Below are 21118 nucleotides of genomic sequence, written 5' to 3' on the forward strand. Positions count from 1 at the left end.
AGGACACACTGCGGACCGGTGCTGGAGAGGTTCTCCCGGGAATTCAGATGGCAGGCGGAGCACTCCATCGACCTCCCAGGTGAGTCTGCACCAGCCACACCCAGAGCCCCCTGTCGACCACATGTATGTATCTGTTTTCTTCCCTGAGTTTTCCCCTCACTCTCAGTATAAGGCACTAGTCGATTCAGGCGCAGCTGGGAGTTTTATGGACCGAAGTGTTGCTGATAAGTTAGGGATTCCCCTGGTTAAACTGGACCAACCCTTCTCCGTGCACGCTTTAGATAGTCGACCACTAGGGTCTGGCCAAGTGAGGGAGGTAACAGTGACACTGGTCATGGTAACGCAGGGGGGTCATGAGGAACGTATCAGCCTGTTTCTTATTGATTCCCCGGCATTTCCGGTGGTGCTGGGACTTCCCTGGCTAGCCTCTCACAATCCTCAGATTTCATGGGGGCAGAGGGCTCTTAAGGGGTGGTCGAGGGAGTGCTCAGGTAGGTGTATAGGAGTTTCCATCGGTGCAACCACGGTGGAGAGTCCAGACCAAGTCTCCACTGTACACATCCCCTCTGAATATGCCGATTTGGCTATCGCCTTCAGTAAAACGAAGGCGACTCAATTACCACCCCATCGACAAGGGGATTGTGTGATAAACCTCCAGGCTGGCGCGGCCCTTCCTAAAAGTCACGTGTATCCTCTGTCGCAGGAGGAGACAGTGGCTATGGAGACATACGTCACTGAATCCTTGAGACAGGGATACATTCGGCCATCTAAATCACCCGTCTCCTCGAGTTTCTTTTTTGTGAAGAAGAAGGGGGGAGGCCTGCGCCCGTGCATTGATTATAGAGGTCTAAATTCTATCACAGTGGGGTTCAGTTACCTACTACCTCTCATTGCTACGGCCGTGGAGTCATTTCATGGGGCGCGCTTTTTCACCAAACTAGATCTCAGGAGCGCGTATAACCTGGTGCGTATCCGAGATGGAGACGAGTGGAAGACCGCATTTAGTACCACATCTGGCCATTATGAGTACCTCGTCATGCCGTATGGGTTAAAGAATGCTCCCGCCGTCTTCCAATCCTTTGTGGTGTCTTTCCTTTATTGGAAAGACACCACAAAAAATCTAAGTAAACTTCAATGCTATTTGGATCTAAACAGACAGTACATGGTGGCAAACTATCTGACCACTGTGACTGATAGAAAACTGAGGAAAACACTGACGAGGTACAGACTCAGTGAGCACAGTCTGGCTATAGAGACTGGTCGTCACAGACAAACCTGGCTGCCCAGAGAGGACTGGCTGTGCTCACTCTGCTCCAGGGGAGAGGTAGAGACAGAGCTGCGTTTCCTATTACACTGTGACAAATACTCAGACCTAAGAGAATATTTATTTCCCCAAATTATAATTCAATACAAAGAATTTGAACCTATAAAAGATGAAGAAAAAATCAAATATTTATTGTGTGAAAAGTCAAAATGTGCAGTTTTGGCAGCTAAATATGTGTCCTCCTGCCACAACCTGAGGGACAGCCAGTGAAAAGTGCAATGTAATGTGGATAATATTTCCCATCTTGTTTTGTTTTGTCTTTCATTTCATGTCATGTGTCTTCTCAGTCATGTTGACACTGGTCTGCTACCATTGCTTTAATGTATTGTTGTTCTGATTAATATTGTTGTTGTAGTTGTTGTTATGTCCACTACTACTATTATTATTGCTGTTGGTCCCACCATTCATTTATATATAAATATATATTATATATATACACTGCTCAAAAAAATAAAGGGAACACTAAAATAACACATCCTAGATCTGAATGAATGAAATAATCTTATTAAATACTTTTTTCTTTACATAGTTGAATGTGCTGACAACAAAATCACACAAAAATAATCAATGGAAATCCAATTTATCAACCCATGGAGGTCTGGATTTGGAGTCACACTCAAAATTAAAGTGGAAAACCACAATACAGGCTGATCCAACTTTGATGTAATGTCCTTAAAACAAGTCAAAATGAGGCTCAGTAGTGTGTGTGGCCTCCACGTGCCTTTATGACCTCCCTACAACGCCTGGGCATGCTCCTGATGAGGTGGCGGATGGTCTCCTGTGGGATCTCCTCCCAGACCTGGACTAAAGCATCCGCCAACTCCTGGGCAGTCTGTGATGCAACGTGGCGTTGGTGGATGGGGCGAGACATGATATCCCAGATGTGCTCAATTGGATTCAGGTCTGGGGAACGGGCGGGCCAGTCCATAGCATCAATGCCTTCCTCTTGCAGGAACTGCTGACACACTCCAGCCACATGAGGTCTAGCATTGTCTTGCACTAGGAGGAACCCAGGGCCAACCGCACCAGCATATGGTCTCACAAGGGGTCTGAGGATCTCATCTCGGTACCTAATGGCAGTCAGGCTACCTCTGGCGAGCACATGGAGGCCCTTGGAGGCCCCCCAAAGAAATGCCACCCCACACCATGACAGATCCACCGCCAAACCGGTCATGCTGGAGGATGTTGCAGGCAGCAGAACGTTCTCCACGGCGTCTCCAGACTCTGTCACGTCTGTCACATGTGCTCAGTGTGAACCTGCTTTCATCTGTGAAGAGCACAGGGCGCCAGTGGCGAATTTGCCGATCTTGGTGTTCTCTGGCAAACGCCAAACGTCCTGCACGGTGTTGGGCTGTAAGCACAACCCCCACCTGTGGACGTCGGGCCCTCATATCACCCTCATGGAGTCTGTTTCTGACCGTTTGAGCAGACACATGCACATTTGTGGCCTGCTGGAGGTCATTTTGCAGGGCTCTGGCAGTGCTCCTCCTGCTCCTCCTTGCACAAAGGCGGAGATAGCGGTCCTGCTGCTGGGTTGTTGCCTTCCTACGGCCTCCTCCACGTCTCCTGATGTACTGACCTGTCTCCTGGTAGCGCCTCCATGCTATGGACACTACGCTGACAGACACAGCAAACCTTCTTGCCACAGCTCGCATTGATGTGCCATCCTGATGAGCTGCACTACCTGAGCCACTTGTGTGGGTTGTAGACTCCGTCTCATGCTACCACTAGAGTGAAAGCACCACATCAGCCAGGAAGCATAGGAACTGAGAAGTGGTCTGTGGTCACCACCTGCAGAACCACTCCTTTATTGGGGGTGTCTTGCTAATTGCCTATAATTTCCACCTGTTGTCTATTCCATTTGCACAAAAGCATGTGAAATGTATTGTCAATCAGTGTTGCTTCCTAAGTGGACAGTTTGATTTCACAAAAGTGTGATTGACTTGGAGTTACATTGTGTTGTTTAAGTGTTCGCTTTATTTCTTTGAGCAGTATATATAAATATATAATTTTTATTTTTCTATATGTATACTTTGACAATGTAAGTAATTATGAACTTACCATGTCAATAAAGTCAATTGAATTGAATTGAGAGAGAGAGACGGAGAGAGAGCTCAAGCTGAAGGGAGAGAGAGAGACAGAGAGAGACCTCAAGCTGTAGAGAGAGAGAGAGACAGAGAGAGAGCTCAAGCTGTAGAGAGAGAGAAAGAGAGAGAGAGAGAGAGAGAGACGGAGAGAGAGCTCAAGCTGTAGAGAGAGAGACGGAGAGAGAGAGAGCTGTAGAAAGAGAGAGAGAGACAGAGAGAGAGCTCAAGCTGTAGAGAGAGAGAGATGGAGAGAGAGCTCAAGCTGTAGAGCGAGAGAGAGACAGAGAGAGAGCTCAAGCTGTAAAGAGAGAGAGAGACGGAGAGAGAGCTCAAGCTAGAGAGAGAGAGACACGGAGAGCTCAAGCTATAGAGAGAGAGAGAGAGAGAGAGAGAGAGATGGAGAGAGAGAGAGAGAGAGCTGTAGAGAGAGGGAGATATTCTTTTGAAGCTTTTGAAGTTTACTGTTCATTGTTTATTTCACTTTTGTTTATTATCTACAGTACTGCACTTGCTTTGGCAATGTAAACATATGTTTCCCATTCCAATAAAGCCCTTTGAATTGAATTGAATTGAATTGAGAGAGAGAGAGAGAGAGAGAGAGAGAGAGAGAGAGAGAGAGAGAGAGAGAGAGAGAGAGAGAGAGAGAGAGAGAGAGAGAGAGAGAGAGAGAGAGAGAGAGAGAGAGAGAGAGAGAGAGAGAGAGAGAGAGAGAGAGAGAGAGAGAGACAGACAGAGAAAATGGTATTTATTATAGGCCTAATTCTATCATAATGTGAATAGGTATTGCTGCACATCCTTTCAGTCAAAGGTTTCACACTGTCCGTTTGTGAGTGGCTGGCAACTGTAAGCCGAAGCCAGTATTTTTAGCCTGACTCTGCTATAGCTGGGACAAGGAGGTCCAGCCAGTGTTTACCAGGCCGGGTTGAAGCAAGGCATGCATACAGGATCTCTAGTTATTCACAGCAGCAGAGTTAAACATAGAACACAGCATTACACTTCACTGCCTCCCTCCCTCCCTCCATGCCCAGCCTCCGTGCTATACTCCAGCCCTATACCTCAACCCCCAGCCCTATACTCCAGTCCTATACCTCAGCCCTATACCCCAGCCCTATACTCCAGCCCTATACCTCAGCCCTATACCCCAACCCTCAGCCCTATACCCCAACCCTCAGTCCTATACTCCAGCCCTATACCTCAACCCCCAGCCCTATACTCCAGCCCTATACTCCAGCCCTATACCTCAACCCCCAGCCCTATACTCCAGCCCTATACCTCAACCCTCAGCCCTATACCTCAACCCCCAGCCCTATACTCCAGCCCTATACCTCAACCCCCAGCCCTATACTCCAGCCCTATACCTCAACCCCCAGCCCTATACTCCAGCCCTATACCTCAGCCCTATACCCCAGCCCTATACTCCAGCCCTATACCTCAGCCCTATACCTCAACCCTCAGCCCCCAGCCCTATAGCTCAGCCCTGGCCCCAGCTACATCCTATACCCTACCAGGGTCCCAAAGGCCAGAGCCAAATCAAGAGCAGCTAGGCCTCTTCTTTCTCTCCATTGACTACCACAGCTCTGATTGACAGCTGGAGTCTACAGTGTGAATAGTCAATGTAGCTGGGGGACGTGGAGCCATTAAAGACCCAGTTACATGGAGTAGCACTTCAGCTCTTCTAGGCTGTGTCCCAAATAGAACCTTATTCCCTACGTATTACCTATGGGCCCTGGTCAAAAGTAGTGCACTATATAGGGAATAGGGTTCCATTTGGGACGCGGCCCTCCTCCCCTCACCTCTGGAGCACAGCAGAGCTCTGTACTGCACTGTAATGATTACAAATTTCACCAAGTACTTGGTATGGATCTTAAAGCATGAATAATGTCCGATGTCATTGTAACTCAATGGGGGAAAACATTGGATTCTGGGTTAGATTGCATACGGAGCAGAGCTGACAAAACTGGCAAGTAGTACTAGTAGTGAGAGGCCATTGAGCTGTGTGCAGTAACCATAGTAACAACCATTGTGCTGTGTGCAGTAACCATAGTAACATAACCATTGTTCTGTGTGCAGTAACCATAGTAACCATTGTGCTGTGTGCAGTAACCATAGTAACATAACCATTGTGATGTGTGCAGTAACCATAGTAACATAACCATTGTGCAGTGTGCAGTAACCATAGTAACCATTGTACTGTGTGCAGTAACCATAGTAACATAACCATTGTTCTGTGTGCAGTAACCATAGTAACATAGCCATTGTGCTGTGTGCAGTAACCATAGTAACATAACCATTGTGCTGTGTGCAGTAACTATAGTAACCATAACCATTGTGCTGTGTGCAGTAACCATAGTAACATAACCATTGTGCTGTGTGCAGTAACCATAGTAACCATAACCATTCTGCTGTGTGCAGTAACCATAGTAACCATAACTAGTGTGATGTGTGCAGTAACCATAGTAGCAAAACCATTGTGCTGTGTACGGTAACCATAGTAACCATAACAATTCTGTTGTGTGTGGTAACCATAGTAACCATAACCATTGTGTGGTGTACAGTAACCATAGTAACCATACCATTGTGCTGTGTACAGTAACCATAGTAACCATAGTAACCAAAACCATTGTGCTGTGTACAGTAACCATAGTAACCATAGTGATGTGTACAGTAACCATAGTGCTGTGTATGGTAACCATAGTAACATAACCATTATGTTGTGTACAGTAACCATAGTAACCACAACCATTCTGCTGTGTGCGGTAACCATAGTAACCATAACTATTATGCTCTTTGCAGTAACCAGAGTAACCATAACCATTCTGCTGTGTACAGTAACCATAGTAACCATAAAAACAAATGTTTAAAAAAATCAACTTTATTGTATTCACTGGTAAGAATAGGAATTATTGCAACAACAAAAATAGCCAGAATCTCAATTGGTGGGAATGAAATGGAACAAGTCACATCCACTAGATTCCTCAGAGTTTAAAAGTTATCCTGGAATGATCCCATTCAATTTGTCTGCAGCAAAGTGATGAAATCTGTTGCTTACATCATCAGGCTTGCTTCCTTACTCTTTACTATAGCTTAATTTACCCATACCTCATTTAGTGTAATATTGTCTGGGCCAGTACACATGCCTCATACCTACACAAATTACTCATCGTACAAAATACATTTGCAAGACTAGCCACCTCCTCTAATTACCTGACTCCATCTGCACCTTTGTTTAAGACACTCAATATCTTGTCTATTTATGACCTTAATGTACGTCAACTATGCACTTTCATCTACAAATACTCATACCTCCCAGACAGTTTACCTAAACCCTTCAATGGATTCTTCCAGGTTAATTCTGAAATCCATCTATATAACACAGGACACTGTGACAACCTTTACCCTCCCCACTGCCGCACCTCAATTATCTATCACAGGTATGCCCAAACTGGGGTACATGCAATGCCGTCGGTGGTACGCCAAATCAAAATGTGATTCACATTAAAAAAATAAAAAATAGATATGATTATTTTTTTTTTTTACATTTTCAAACAGTACATTTATATTTTCCAACAGGGCTATACATTTGGGTGAGCTTTTTTCTCGCCTGAGTAGCCTCGTTTCACTGCCAAAATGTATATTAAACCATCTAGTGTTAATCGAAACAACAACCCAATGTCAAATGCAGGTAGCCTAGTCAAATAATTAACATCCAATCACATTAACCGTTACTCTCTCGCGGGAAACCTTCACTCTTACGCAGACATTTTGAAACGAAACATGACCATTTGAAAAATAAACCACAGGAGTTTCTTGAGCGAGAATAAAGACGACTTTCGAGTAGTAAGACATGTATAAAAGCAACAGATACCATTAATAAGAAGGGGCTAGAAGAGTCTTATATGGCGAGCTACCGAGTGGCTAGGACAGGCAAGCTCCATACTATTGTGGAGGACTTAATTATTCCTGCTGCCGCAGATTTGGCTGGGACAATGCTGGGGGAAAAGGCCCAAAAACTATACAGACAATGCCTTCATCAAACAACACTGTTTCACAATGCATCAGTGACATGGAAGGAGATGTTTTGAAACAATTACTGCTTCGCATACAAGCCAGTGAATTCTATGTGTTACAGCTGGATGAGTCAACAGACGTGGTGGGCCTGGCACAGCTCCTGGTATATGTCTGTTATGTTTATGGGGGGTCAATTAAGGAAGACTTCCTCTTCTGCAAACCACTGGAAACCAGGACAACACGAGAAGATATTTTTAAAGTACTGGACAGCTTTGTGACAGCAAATGGACATTGGTGGTCAAGATGTGTTGGTATCTGTACTGATGGAGCAAAAGCCATGACAATGAGACATAGTGGAGTGGTAACGTGCGTGCAAGCAGTTGCTCCCGACGCCACTTGGGTACACTGCAGCATCCACCGAGAGGCTCTTGCTGCCAAGGGAATGCCTGAGAGCTTGAAAGATGTTTTGGACACTACAGTGAAAATGGTTAACTTTGTTAAAGCAATGCCCCTGAACTCTCTTGTATTTTCTACATTATGCAATGATATGGGCAGCGACCATGTTACGTTTTCACAACATACAGAAAGAAGTGCGCTGGTTGTCAAGTGGCAAAGTATTGACAGGTTTTTTTTTAAATTGAGAGACAAGCTCAAAGTTTTCTTTACTGACCATAATTTTCACTTGTCTGACCGCTTGCATGATGACGAGTTTCTCACACGACTGGCCTATCTGAGTGATGTTTTTTCTCGCCTGAATGATCTGAATCTAGGATTACAGGGACTCTCCGCAACTATATTCGATGTGCGGGACAAAATTGAGGCTGTGATTAAGAAGTTGGAGCTCTTTTCTGTCTGGATTAACAAGGACAACACAGGTCTTTCCATCATTGTGTGATTGTTTGTGTGCAAATGAACTCAAGCTTATGGACAATGTCAAATGTGATATAGCGAAGCACCTGACACAAACAACTGGATTCGTTATCCCTTTCATGCCCTGCCTCCAGTCCACTTACCGATATCTGAACAAGAGAGCCTTATCGAAATTGCAACAAGCGGTTCTGTGAAAACTGAATTTAATCAGAAGCCACTGCCAGATTTCTGGATTGGGCTGCACTCAGAGTTTCTTGCTTTGGCAAATGCCCTTTGCAACCACGTACCTATGTGAGAGTAGATTCTCGGCCCTCACTAGCATGTACTAAATACAGCACAGACAGTCTGTGGAAAATGATTTAAGAATGAGACTCTCTCCAATACAACCCAGCATTGCAGAGTTATGTGCATCCTTTCAAGCACACCCTTCTCATTAACCTGTGGTGAGTTAATCACCATTTTCGATGAACAAATAAGGTTTTATATGTAAGATGGCTAAATAAAGAGCAAAATGATTGATTATTATTTGTGCCCTGGTCCTATAAGAGCTCTTTGTCACTTCCCACGAGCCGGGTTGTGACAAACTCACTCATTCTTATGTTTAATAAATGTATCGTATAGTGTGTGTGTGGCAGGCTTATAATGATTGCAAAAAACAACATTTGAGAGTGTGCTGACCCTGGTGCTGGAGGGGGTATGCAGCTGGAGGTTGAATGTTTGAATGCTAGGGGGGCGCGGCACTGCTGCAAGACCCTGAGCTCACCTGCGTGAAATGTTTGTTTGTTTATAGTTATATCGTTCAATTTTGTTTTTGAAACCTAAGTGCATCACAAGTTTAAAAGTGTATTGTTCGTGGCATGTGTGACGACTTTAATCCTAATCGCTGTAATATCTAGTGCAGTTGGGACAGTGGTCGTTGTGAGTGAATGTATTAATGTCCTCTATGTTAGTGTATGCAGCATGATGGACTGACTGGTTTAAATGTGTATGATGTGACAATGTATGTGTATGTGTATGCATCCTAGATGGACAATAAAGTTTTATTCTATTCTAAAAAGTTTGGGAACCACTGCTCTCAGATACAGAGGTACCATATGCTGGAATGCTTATCTTCACATTGCCAAAACCACATCATGCCTCAATAAGTTCAAGCGAAGACTGGAGGTCTACCTGATAAACCAAACTACTTAGTAATGTCACGTCGGCATAAATGGGTCGGGAGACAGACGCAGGAATGCGTAATAGTGTTTTTTATTTCCCAAATTATAGCGTGTCGTGTAAAGGCACGGGGAGGAAGACCAAACAAACACGTATACAAAACACAGGGTAGAAACCCAAACAAAAGAGGAGGAGAACCTAAAATAAATACACAACCACACAATGATTAATAACACACGGGACGAGACCCGTAATCATCTGCACAATATACGTGTCACGAAAGCCAAAACATAGCACAGGTACTCACACTAACCAACGGACACTGTAACAGTAATTGACAGGACAATGGTAAACCAAGGGCACACTTATACAATTACTAATCACTGGGAATAGGGAGCAGGTGTGCGTAATGACAGTTCCGGAGTAATCTCCTCTATGAAGACTGGGGGTCAACGTGATGATGTAAACTACTTAGTAATCTCCTCTATGAAGACTGGGGGGTCAACCTGATGAGGTAAACTACTTAGTAATCTCCTCTATGAAGACTGGGGGTCAACCTGATGATGTAAACTACTTAGTAATCTCCTCCATATAGCTAACTCTAACACAGTCACATCCACACATGCACACACACAGTTAAACAAAACATATATTGATCGGTTCATTTGTACATTTATGATTAGTGGGTTTTGTTATCTGGTACAACAAACCTTTTTTATTTTTGTACTTATAAATTGTATATAGTTTTTTTGTGGTGTGGTTTTTATATCAGCTTCCAACCTGCACACAGTTTATTTTATTAGTGTCACGCCCTGACCTGAGATATTTCTCTATTTTTTTAGGTCAGGGTGTGGGGTGGGCATTCTATGGTGTCTATTTCTTTGTTTTGGGCCGAGTATGGTTCCTAATCAGAGGCAGCTGTCTATCGTTGTCTCTGATTAGGAATCATACTTAGGCAGCCTTTTCCCAACTGTGTTGGTGGGTAGTTGTTTTTTGTTTTCTGTTTTCTGTACCTGACAGAACTGTGCGCTTTCGTTTCCCTTTGTTATTTTTGTTTGAGTGTTTGTTTGATTTAAATAAATAATCATGAACACGTGCCACGCTGGTCACCTCTCTACGGCGATCGTTACAATTAGTTTTTCTTTTTATCTGTATTGTTGTTTAGCACTTATTTTCTTTGGTGCAAATAAATAAAACATTAACCTGAACTAAACGTCCCATTTTCTTTGTTTCTCAGAGAAAACAAGAGCCATGACTAAGTAATGCAGTGACTTCAGAAAGTATTCACACCCCTTGACTTTTTCCACATTTTGTTGAGTTACAGCCTGAGATTTTGTGTCACTGGCTGACACACAATACCTCATAATGTCAAAGTGGAATTATTATACATTTTACAAGTGAATTTGAAATGAAAAGCTGAAATCTCTTGAGTCAATAAGAATTCAACCCCTTTATTATGGAAAGACTAAATCATTTCAGGAGTAAAAATGTGCTTAACAAGTTACATAATAAGTTGCATGGACTCACACTGTGTACAATAATAGTGTTTAACATGATTTTTTAATGATTACCTCATCTCTGTACTCCACACATACAATTATCTGTAAGGTCCCTCAGTCGAGCTGTGAATTTCAAACACAGATTTAACCACAAAGATCAGGGAGGTTTTCGAATGCTAGATTGCCTCACAAAGGACACCTTTTTGTAGATGGGTAAAAATAAAAAAAACAGACATTGAATATCCCTTTGAGCATGGTGAAGTTATTAATTACACATTGGATGGTTTATCAATACACCCAGTCACTACGAAGATACAGGCGTCCTTCCTAACTCAGTTGTCGGAGTTTAATGGCTGTGATAAGAGAAAACTGAGGATGGATCAACAACATTGTAATTACTCCACAATACTAACCTAATTGACAGACTGAAAACAAGAAAGCCTGTACTGAATTAAAATATTCCAAAACATGCATCCTGTTTGCAATAAGGCACTTAAATAATACTGTAATAAATGTGTCATTATGTTTGGGGCCAATCCAACATAACACATCACTGCGTGTCACTATTCATATTTTCAAGCATGGTCCTGCCTGCATCATGTTGTGGGTATGCTTGTCATTAGCAAGGACTAAGGAGTTTTTTAGGATAAAAATAAACAGAATAGAGATAAGCACAGCCAAACTCCTAGAGGAAAACCTGGTACAGTCTGCTTGAATTCACCTTTCAACAGGACAATAACCTGCTCTTGATAGTATCACTGATCTTTAAAGCTTTACGTATCGGCCTCATGACCTTCGTCAGAGCAGGACAATAACTTAAAACACAAGGTCAAATACACTGGAGTTGCTTACCAAGACAACATTAAATGTTCTTGTGTGGCCTAGTTACAACTTTGACTTAAATCGGCTTGAAAATCTATGGCAAGTCTTGAAAATGGCTGTCTAGCATTGATCAACAACCAACTTGACAGAGCTTGAATAATTAAAAAAATAATAATGTGCAAATATTGTACAATCCAGGTGTACAAAGAAAGATTCCCAGCTGTAATCGCTGCCAAAGGTGATTCTAACATGTATTGACTCAGGGGTGTGAATACTGATGTAAATGAGATATTTCTGTAATTCGCTTTGTCATTATGGGGTATTGAGTGTAGATGGGTGAGAATTATATTATTATATTATTATATTTAATCCATTTTAAATTCAGGCTGTAACACAACACAATACCCCATTATAACAAAGAGAAAATGTGTTTTTTTCTTTTTTTGCAAATGAAATGAAATGAAATACAGAAATATCTGATTTACATATAAAGTGAAACTGAGTATAGAAGCACTGTAGTTTATCTTTAGCTTTTGAAAATTCCCATTTAACATCATACAACAGAATCTGTATGATTTAAAGCTGGTTCTAAATTCGGGTAAAACAAAAGGCATGGTATTTTCAAATGCCAGGCATGTTACTAACCATTTCATTGCTACATTGGCTGGACATACTATAGAGCAAGTCAAAGTGTACAGATATTTGGGTGTGTGGGTTGATGACAAGCTGAGCTTCACTGTGCATGTTGGCTGGTTGTCATTGACCTTGCGTAGGCTTAAACACAGGTATACACTGATTTATTAGGCCATATTGGGTAAAATGCCATTTTATCTCTGTGATTTTTTTAATCAGGTCGGTAAATAAATATCAATTACGGTCCCATTCTCATTTGCTTCTAACAGTACCAAAAATTAGAACAGGTCATGGTAGAAATAGTTTTAGTTACTCAGCTCCGTGGTCCTGGAATTGTCTCCTGAACATTTACAATGTGATGATCTAGTTTCGTTGGTGGAGTTTAAACACTTGATCAATGTGTATATCATAGAAGAGTGTAATTGTCTTCAGGACAGCTGTTTTTTAGTCAAGACTTTCGTGTTTTTTAACGTAATATGTAATTGTTGTACTGTATGTGTGTTTATAGTTTCGTTTAATGTTGTATTAGTGTATGTAAGTTGTTTTGTCTGAAATAGCTACTGTTATAGCTACTGTTTACAGGCCTCCTGGGCCATATGCAGTGTTCCTTACTGAGTTCCCTGAATTCCTATCGGATCTTGTAGTCATAGCAGATAATATTCTAATTTTTGGTGACTTTAACATTCACATGGAAAAGTCCACAGACCCACTCCAAAAGGCTTTCGGAGCCATCATCGACTCAGTGGGTTTTGTCCAACATGTCTCTGGACCTACTCACTGCCACAGTCATACTCTGGACCTAGTTTTGTCCCATGGAATAAATGTTGTGGATCTTAATGTTTTTCCTCATAATCCTGGATTATCGGACCACCATTTTATTGCGTTTACAATTGCAACAAATAATCTGCTCAGACCCCAACCAAGGAAGATTAAAAGTCGTGCTATAAATTCTCAGACAACCCAAAGATTCCTTGATGCCCTTCCAGACTCCCTCTGCCTACCCAAGGACGTCAGAGGACAAGAATCAGTTAACCACCTAACCGAGGAACTCAATTTAACCTTGCGCAATACCCTAGATGCAGTTGCACCCCTAAAAATTAAAAACATCTGTCATAAGAAACTGGCTCCCTGGTATACAGAAAATACACGAGCTCTGAAGCAAGCTTCCAGAAAATTGGAACGGAAATGGCGCCACACTAAACTGGAAGTCTTCCGACTAGCTTGGAAAGACAGTACCGTGCAGTATCGAAGAGCCCTCACTGCTGCACGATCATCCTATTTTTCCAACTTAATTGAGGAAAATAAGAACAATCCGAAATTTCTTTTTGACACTGTCGCAAAGCTAACTAAAAAGCAGCATTCGCAAATGGAGGATGGCTTTCACTTCAGCAGTAATACATTTATGAACTTCTTTGAGGAAAAGATCATGATCATTAGAAAGCAAATTACGGACTCCTCTTTAAATCTGGGTATTCCTCCAGGGCTCCATTGTCCTGAGTCTGCACAACTCTGCCAGGACCTAGGATCAAGGGAGATACTAAAGTGTTTTAGTACTATATCTCTTGACATAATGATGAAAATAATCATGGCCTCCAAACCCTCAAGCTGCATACTGGATCCTATTCCAACTAAACTACTGAAAGAGCTGCTTCCTGTGCTTGGCCCTCCTATGTTGAACATAATAAACGGCTCTCTATCCACCGGATGTGTACCAAGCTCACTAAAAGTGGCAGTAATAAAGCCTCTCTTGAAAAAGCCGAATCTTGACCCAGAAATTATAAAAAACTATCGGCCTATATCGAATCTTCCATTCCTCTCAAAAATTTTAGAAAAAGTTGTTGCGCAGCAACTCACTGCCTTCCTGAAGACAAACAATGTATACGAAACGCTTCAGTCTGGTTTTAGACCCCATCATAGCACTGAGACTGCACTTGTGAAGGTGGTAAATGACCTTTTAATGACGTCAGACCGAGGCTCTGCATCTGTCCTCATGCTCCTAGATCTTAGTGCCGCTTTTGATACCATCGATCACCACATTCTTTTGGAGAGATTGGAAACCCAAATTGGTCTACATGGACAAGTTCTGGCCTGGTTTAGATCTTATCTGTCGGAAAGATATCAGTTTGTCTCTGTGAATGGTTCATCCTCTGACAAATCAATTGTAAATTTCGGTGTTCCTCAAGGTTCCGTTCTAGGACCACTATTGTTTTCACTATATATTTTACCTCTTGGGGATGTCATTCGAAAACATAATGTTAAATTTCACTGCTATGCGGACGACACACAGCTGTACATTTCAATGAAACATGGTGAAGCCCCAAAATTGCCCTCGCTAGAAGCCTGTGTTTCAGACATAAGGAAGTGGATGGCTGCAAATTTTCTACTTTTAAACTCGGACAAAACAGAGATGCTTGTCCTAGGTCCCAAGAAACAAAGAGATCTTCTGTTGAATCTGACAATTAATCTGGATGGTTGTACAGTCGTCTCAAATAAAACTGTGAAGGACCTCGGCGTTACTCTGGACCCTGATCTCTCTTTTGAAGAACATATCAAGACTGCTTCAAGGACAGCTTTTTTCCACCTACGTAACATTGCAAAAATCAGAAACTTTCTGTCCAAAAATGACGCAGAAAAATTAATCCATGCTTTTGTTACTTCTAGGCTCGACTACTGCAATGCTCTACTTTCCGGCTACCCGGATAAAGCACTAAACAAACTTCAGTTAGTGCTAAATACGGCTGCTAGAATCCTGACTAGAACCAAAAAGTTTGATCATATTACTCCAGTGCTAGCCTCCCTACACTGGCTTCCTGTTAAGGCAAGGGCTGATTTCAAGGTTTTACTCCTAACCTACAAAGCATTACATGGGTGCGTCACTTGAGTAGGTTGAGCCACTGACGTGGTCTTCCTGTCTGGGTTGGCGCCCCCCCCTTGGGTTGTGCCGTGGCGGAGTTCTTTGTGGGCTATACTCGGCCTTGTCTTCGGACGGTAAGTTGGTGGTTGTAGATATCCCTCTAGTGGTGTGGGGGCTGTGCTTTGGCATAGTGGGTGGGGTTATATCCTGCCTGTTTGGCCCTGTCCGGGGGTATCATCGGATGGGGCCACAGTGTCTTCTGATCCCTCCTGTCTCAGCCTCCAGTATTTATGCTGCAGTAGTTTATGTGTCGGGGGGCTAGGGTCAGTCTGTTACATCTGGAGTATTCTCTTGTCTTATCCGGTGTCCTGTGTGAATGTAAATATGCTCTCTCTAATTCTCTCTTTCTCTCTTTCTTTCTTTCTCTCGGAGGACCTGAGCCCTAGGACCATGCCTCAGGACTACCTGGCATGATGACTCCTTGCTGTCCCCAGTCCACCTGGCCATGCTGCTGCTCCAGTTTCAACTGTTCTGCCTGCGGCTACGGAACCCTGACCTGTTCACCGGACGTGCTTGTTGCACCCTCGACAACTGCTGGTCATTTACGAACATTTTAACATCTTGACCATGTTCTGTTATAATATCCACCCGGCACAGCCAGAAGAGGACTGGCCACCCCTCATAGCCTGGTTCCACTCTAGGTTTCTTCCTAGGTTTTTGGCCTTTCTCAGGAGTTTTTCCTAGGGAGTTTTTCCCAGCCACCGTGCTTCTTTCACATGCATTGCTTGCTGTTTGGGGTTTTAGGCTGTGTTTCTGTACAGCACTTTGAGATTTCAGCTGATGTACGAAGGGCTATATAAATAAATTTGATTTGATTTGATTTGATTTGAAACTGTGTTCCCCCTGCTGCTATTGGACCAGGTCTCTCTTGGAAAAGAGATATTATCTCAAAAGAGAAAAACCTGTATAAATAAAGGTTAAATAAAAGGTAAAAACATTTTCACTGGAGATATCCTATACAGTGAAACTGACTATAGGAGCACTATATTCACTGGAGATATCCTATACAGTGAAACTGACTATAGGAGCACTATATTCACTGGAGATATCCTATACAGTGAAACTGACTATAGGAGCCCTATATTCACTGGAGATATCCTATACAGTGAAACTGACTATAGGAGCACTATATTCAATGGAGATATCCTATACAGTGAAACTGACTATAGGAGCCCTATATTCACTGGAGATATCCTATACAGTGAAACTGACTATAGGAGCCCTATATTCACTGGAGATATCCTATACAGTGAAACTGACTATAGGAGCACTATATTCACTGGAGATATCCTATTCAGTGAAACTGACTATAGGAGCCCTATATTCACTGGAGATATCCAATACAGTGAAACTGACTATAGGAGCACTATATTCGCTGGATATATATTATACAGTGAAACTGACTATAGGAGCACTATATTCACTGGATATATATTATACAGTGAAACTGACTATAGGAGCACTATATTCACTGGATATATATATTATACAGTGAAACTGACTATAGGAGCACTATATTCACTTGAGATATCCTACACAGTGAAACTGTCACGTCCTGACCATAGAAAGCTTTTATTTTCTATGGTAGACTAGGTCAGGGTGTGACTGGGGGTTAATCTAGTTTATGTTTTCTATGTGGGGTTCTAGTTTAGCTTTTCTATGTTTAGGTGATTTGTATGATTCTCAATTAGAGGCAGCTGGTAATCGTTGTCTCTAATTGGATATCATACTTAAGTAGCACGTTTCCCACCTGTGGGTTATGGGATATTGTGTTTATGTGTAGTTTCATTGTTGTCACTTTTCATTTATTCTTTATTGTTTTTGTATTGTTGCTTAGTTTCACTTTATATTAAAGATGTGGAATGCTACTCACGCTGCGCCTTGGTCCGATTACTCCAACGAACGTGACAGAAACTGACTATAGGAGCGCTATATTCACTGGATATATGTTATACAGTGAAACTGACTACAGGAACACTATATTCATTGGATATATATTATACAGTGAAACTGACTATAGGAGCACTATATTCACTGGAGATATCCTATACAGTTTAGCTTTTCTATGTTTAGGTGATTTGTATGATTCTCAATTAGAGGCAGCTGGTAATCGTTGTCTCTAATTGGATATCATACTTAAGTAGCACGTTTCCCACCTGTGGGTTATGGGATATTGTGTTTATGTGTAGTTTCATTGTTGTCACTTTTCATTTATTCTTTATTGTTTTTGTATTGTTGCTTAGTTTCACTTTATATTAAAGATGTGGAATGCTACTCACGCTGCGCCTTGGTCCGATTACTCCAACGAACGTGACAGAAACTGACTATAGGAGCGCTATATTCACTGGATATATGTTATACAGTGAAACTGACTACAGGAACACTATATTCATTGGATATATATTATACAGTGAAACTGACTATAGGAGCACTATATTCACTGGAGATATCCTATACAGTGAAACTGACTATAGGAGCCCTATATTCACTGGAGATATCCTATACAGTGAAACTGACTATAGGAGCACTATATTCACTGGAGATATCCTACACAGTGAAACTGACTATAGGAGCCCTATATTCACTGGATATATATTATACAGTGAAACTGACTATAGGAACACTATATTCACTGGAGATATCCTATACAGTGAAACTGACTATAGGAGCCCTATATTCACTGGATATATATTATACAGTGAAACTGACTATAGGAGCACTATATTCACTGGATATATATTATACAGTGAAACTGACTATCGGCAGGGACTGGGAAACTGGTCAGAATTGAAGAAATGATGGATGGCTCTAAATAAATTCTTGAGGGAACCCTGTTTCAGTCTTCCAGAGATTTGAGACTGGGACAGAGATTTACCTTCAAGCAGGACAATGGCCCTAAGCATACTGCTAAAGTAACACTGAAGTGGTTTAAGGGGAAACATTTAAATGTCTTGGAATGGCCTTGTCAAAGCCCAGACCTCAATCCAATTGAGAATCTGTGGTATGACTTAAAGGTTGCTGTACACCAGCGGAACCCATCCAACTTGAAGGAGCTGGAGCAGTTTTTCCTTCAAGAATGGGCAAAAATCTCAGTGGCTAGATGTGCCAAGCTTATAGAGACATACCCCAAGAGACTTGTAGCTGTAATTTCTGCAAACGGTGGCTCTACAAAGTATTGACTTTGAGGGGGTGAATAGTTATGCACATTCAAGTTTTCAGTTTTTTGTCTTATTTCTTGTTTGTTTCACAATAAAAAATATTTTGCATCTTCAAAGTGGTAGGCATGTTGTGTAAATCAAATGATACAAACGCCCCAAAAATATATTTTAATTCCAGGTTGTAAGGCTACAACACAGGAAAAATGCCAAGGGGGTGAATACTTTCGCAAGCCACCTTATTTAAAATGTTAAATATTACATGACATTACATTTCATAACACTTTTCACAACACATTAAGTGTCTTCCCTCAAGCCACTACTCAAATACCATTTATCTACATTGCATAATCCATGTTATCATGTGGGTAGAGTGCATGTGTTATCATGTGGAGTGGCAGGGTAGCCTAGTGGTTAGAGCGTTGGACTAGTAACTGAAAGGTTGCAAGATTAAATCCCTGAGCTGACAAGGTAAAAATCTGTCGTTTTTCCCCTGAACAAGGCAGTTAACCTACTGTTCCTAGGCCGTCAATGTAAATAAGAGTTTGTTCTTAACTTACTTGCCTGGTAAAACAAATGTGTGTGTGTCTCCCTGCTGTTTTTTTTATCTGATTCTACTGCTGCATCAGTTACTTGATGTGGAATAGAGTTCCATGTAGTCATGGTTCTATGTAGTACTGTGTACCTCCCATAGTCTCTTCCGGACTGTGAAGAGACCTCTTATGGCATGTCTTGTGGGGTATGCATGGGTGTCTGAGCTGTGTGCTAGTAGTTTAAACAGACAGCTCGATGCATTCAGCATGTCAATATTTCTCACACTGATGAAGTTAATCTCTCCTCTACTTTGATCCAAGAGAGAGTTAAATGCATATCATTAATATTAGCTCTCCGTGTACATTCAAGGGCCAGACATGCTGCCCTGTTCTGAGACAATTGTAATTTTCCTAAGTCCCTCTTTGTGGCACCTGACCACGACTGGACAAAACTAGGTGTGACAAAACTAGAGCCTGCAGGACCTGCCTTGTTGATAGCATTGATAACAAGGCAGAGCAGCGCTTTATTATGGACAGACTTCTCCCCATCTTAGCTACTGTTGTATTCAACATGTTTTAAAAAATATATATATATTTTACCTTTATTTATCTAGGCAAGTCAGTTAAGAACAAATTCTTATTTTCAATGACAGCCAAGGACAGTGGGTTCACTTCCTTGTTCAGGGGCAGAACGACAGATTTGTACCTTGTCAGCTCGGGGATTCATAGCTTTCACCTGGATTCACCTGGTCAGTCTATGTCATGGAAAGAGCAGGTGTTGCTAATGTTTTGTACACTCAGTGTATATAAATCAGCACATGCCTGTGTATTTAGGTGCCTATTTAATTCAAGATCATATAAATAATTGAATGACTCCTATGATCCCATATACCACACCTTCAAATCATTTCTGAGGATTTTTTCCAGAAGAATTTCTCACGACCCCAAATTTAATGACACAACCTGAAAATGGGTAAATGTACATTTTTACATCAACAAATAACCTTCAATTCATTACATTTTCACCTCATATCAAAATGTGAAAGAAACAAATAAATACATATACTCAATACAATTGTATTTTTCTAATTATATTTCTCAAAAATGTTTGTATAATGTCCCATAATATTCAGTACTCTTAATTTAATTTAATTTTTTGGGCAACCCCCCTGCAGTTTCCCTGTGACCCCACTAGGGGACGCTACAAAGACTTTGAATACCACTGCTGTATACTAAGGGTCTCATCAGGCATAGATTGATTTAGACAGAGGTCCTGAACATAAAAGTCCAATATATTTGAAATTAACATCAGTATGCAGGCTAGCCTGGTCCCAGACCAGTTTGTGCTGTATAACTCCTATGGTCATTGCCATGATATATAGTTGGCTATACAGCACAAACTGATCTGGGACCAGCCTATATGTATAGCAGGCAAATTAATGATAGAATGTCCATATCCTGCTGGTACAGGTGTTGGACAGAGATAAACAAGCTTATAAAGAAGTAATGAAAGATGTTCACAGCACTGGAATAATAGATTCACCATAACAATCTCCAAAACATTTGGTTTTACCTGTTGTGTGTTTACTTAATGTAAAGGAAGTATTTGTGTGTTTACTTTATGTAAATTACTTTTTGTTATTATGACACCAGAATGTAACGAACAGAAACCGTGTCTGTTTACTGTAAGAGACGTTATTCTTCTCTAATCGTTTATCACAATGTGTGGCGGTACTGCATCTCCAGACAAAAACAGCATTACAGAGGATTATGGTCAGGATTAAGGAGAATGGATGGACAGGGAAGAGGGAAGTATAAAATAAAATGCACCATGAGATTAAAACATTCTGCTGTTTCCCGTACAGGTTTATTTCTATAGCGCAAAAAAAATATTTCAACTACCATTTTCTTTCACTCAGAAATATGAGTGTCACAGTACAATATTTTTGTTATTTTGAGAGAGCAGTTCATTTACACAGTACATGGTCCATTAGGTACCTAACGTCTAAGGGGTTAGGTTCTCTGTTCCTTTATTCTACAAATACAACTGCAGTAAGTTAAATGTCTGGTAGACACACCATAGCCAGAGCCTGAGGCAGTGACCCCAGCAATAGA

At 41.6% G+C, this 21118-nt stretch overlaps 1 protein-coding gene across 11 annotated transcripts in view; it reads right to left on the bottom strand.

Moving 5' to 3' along the window:
* Window positions 1-21118, bottom strand: part of dock3 (dedicator of cytokinesis 3) — a 369152-nt gene that overhangs the window by 281780 nt on the left and 66254 nt on the right. The gene's annotated exons all lie outside the window — the stretch shown is intronic.

The sequence above is a fragment of the Salmo trutta genome, chromosome 16 (genome assembly GCF_901001165.1).
Source record: "Salmo trutta chromosome 16, fSalTru1.1, whole genome shotgun sequence".
NCBI classification, from domain to species: domain Eukaryota; kingdom Metazoa; phylum Chordata; class Actinopteri; order Salmoniformes; family Salmonidae; genus Salmo; species Salmo trutta.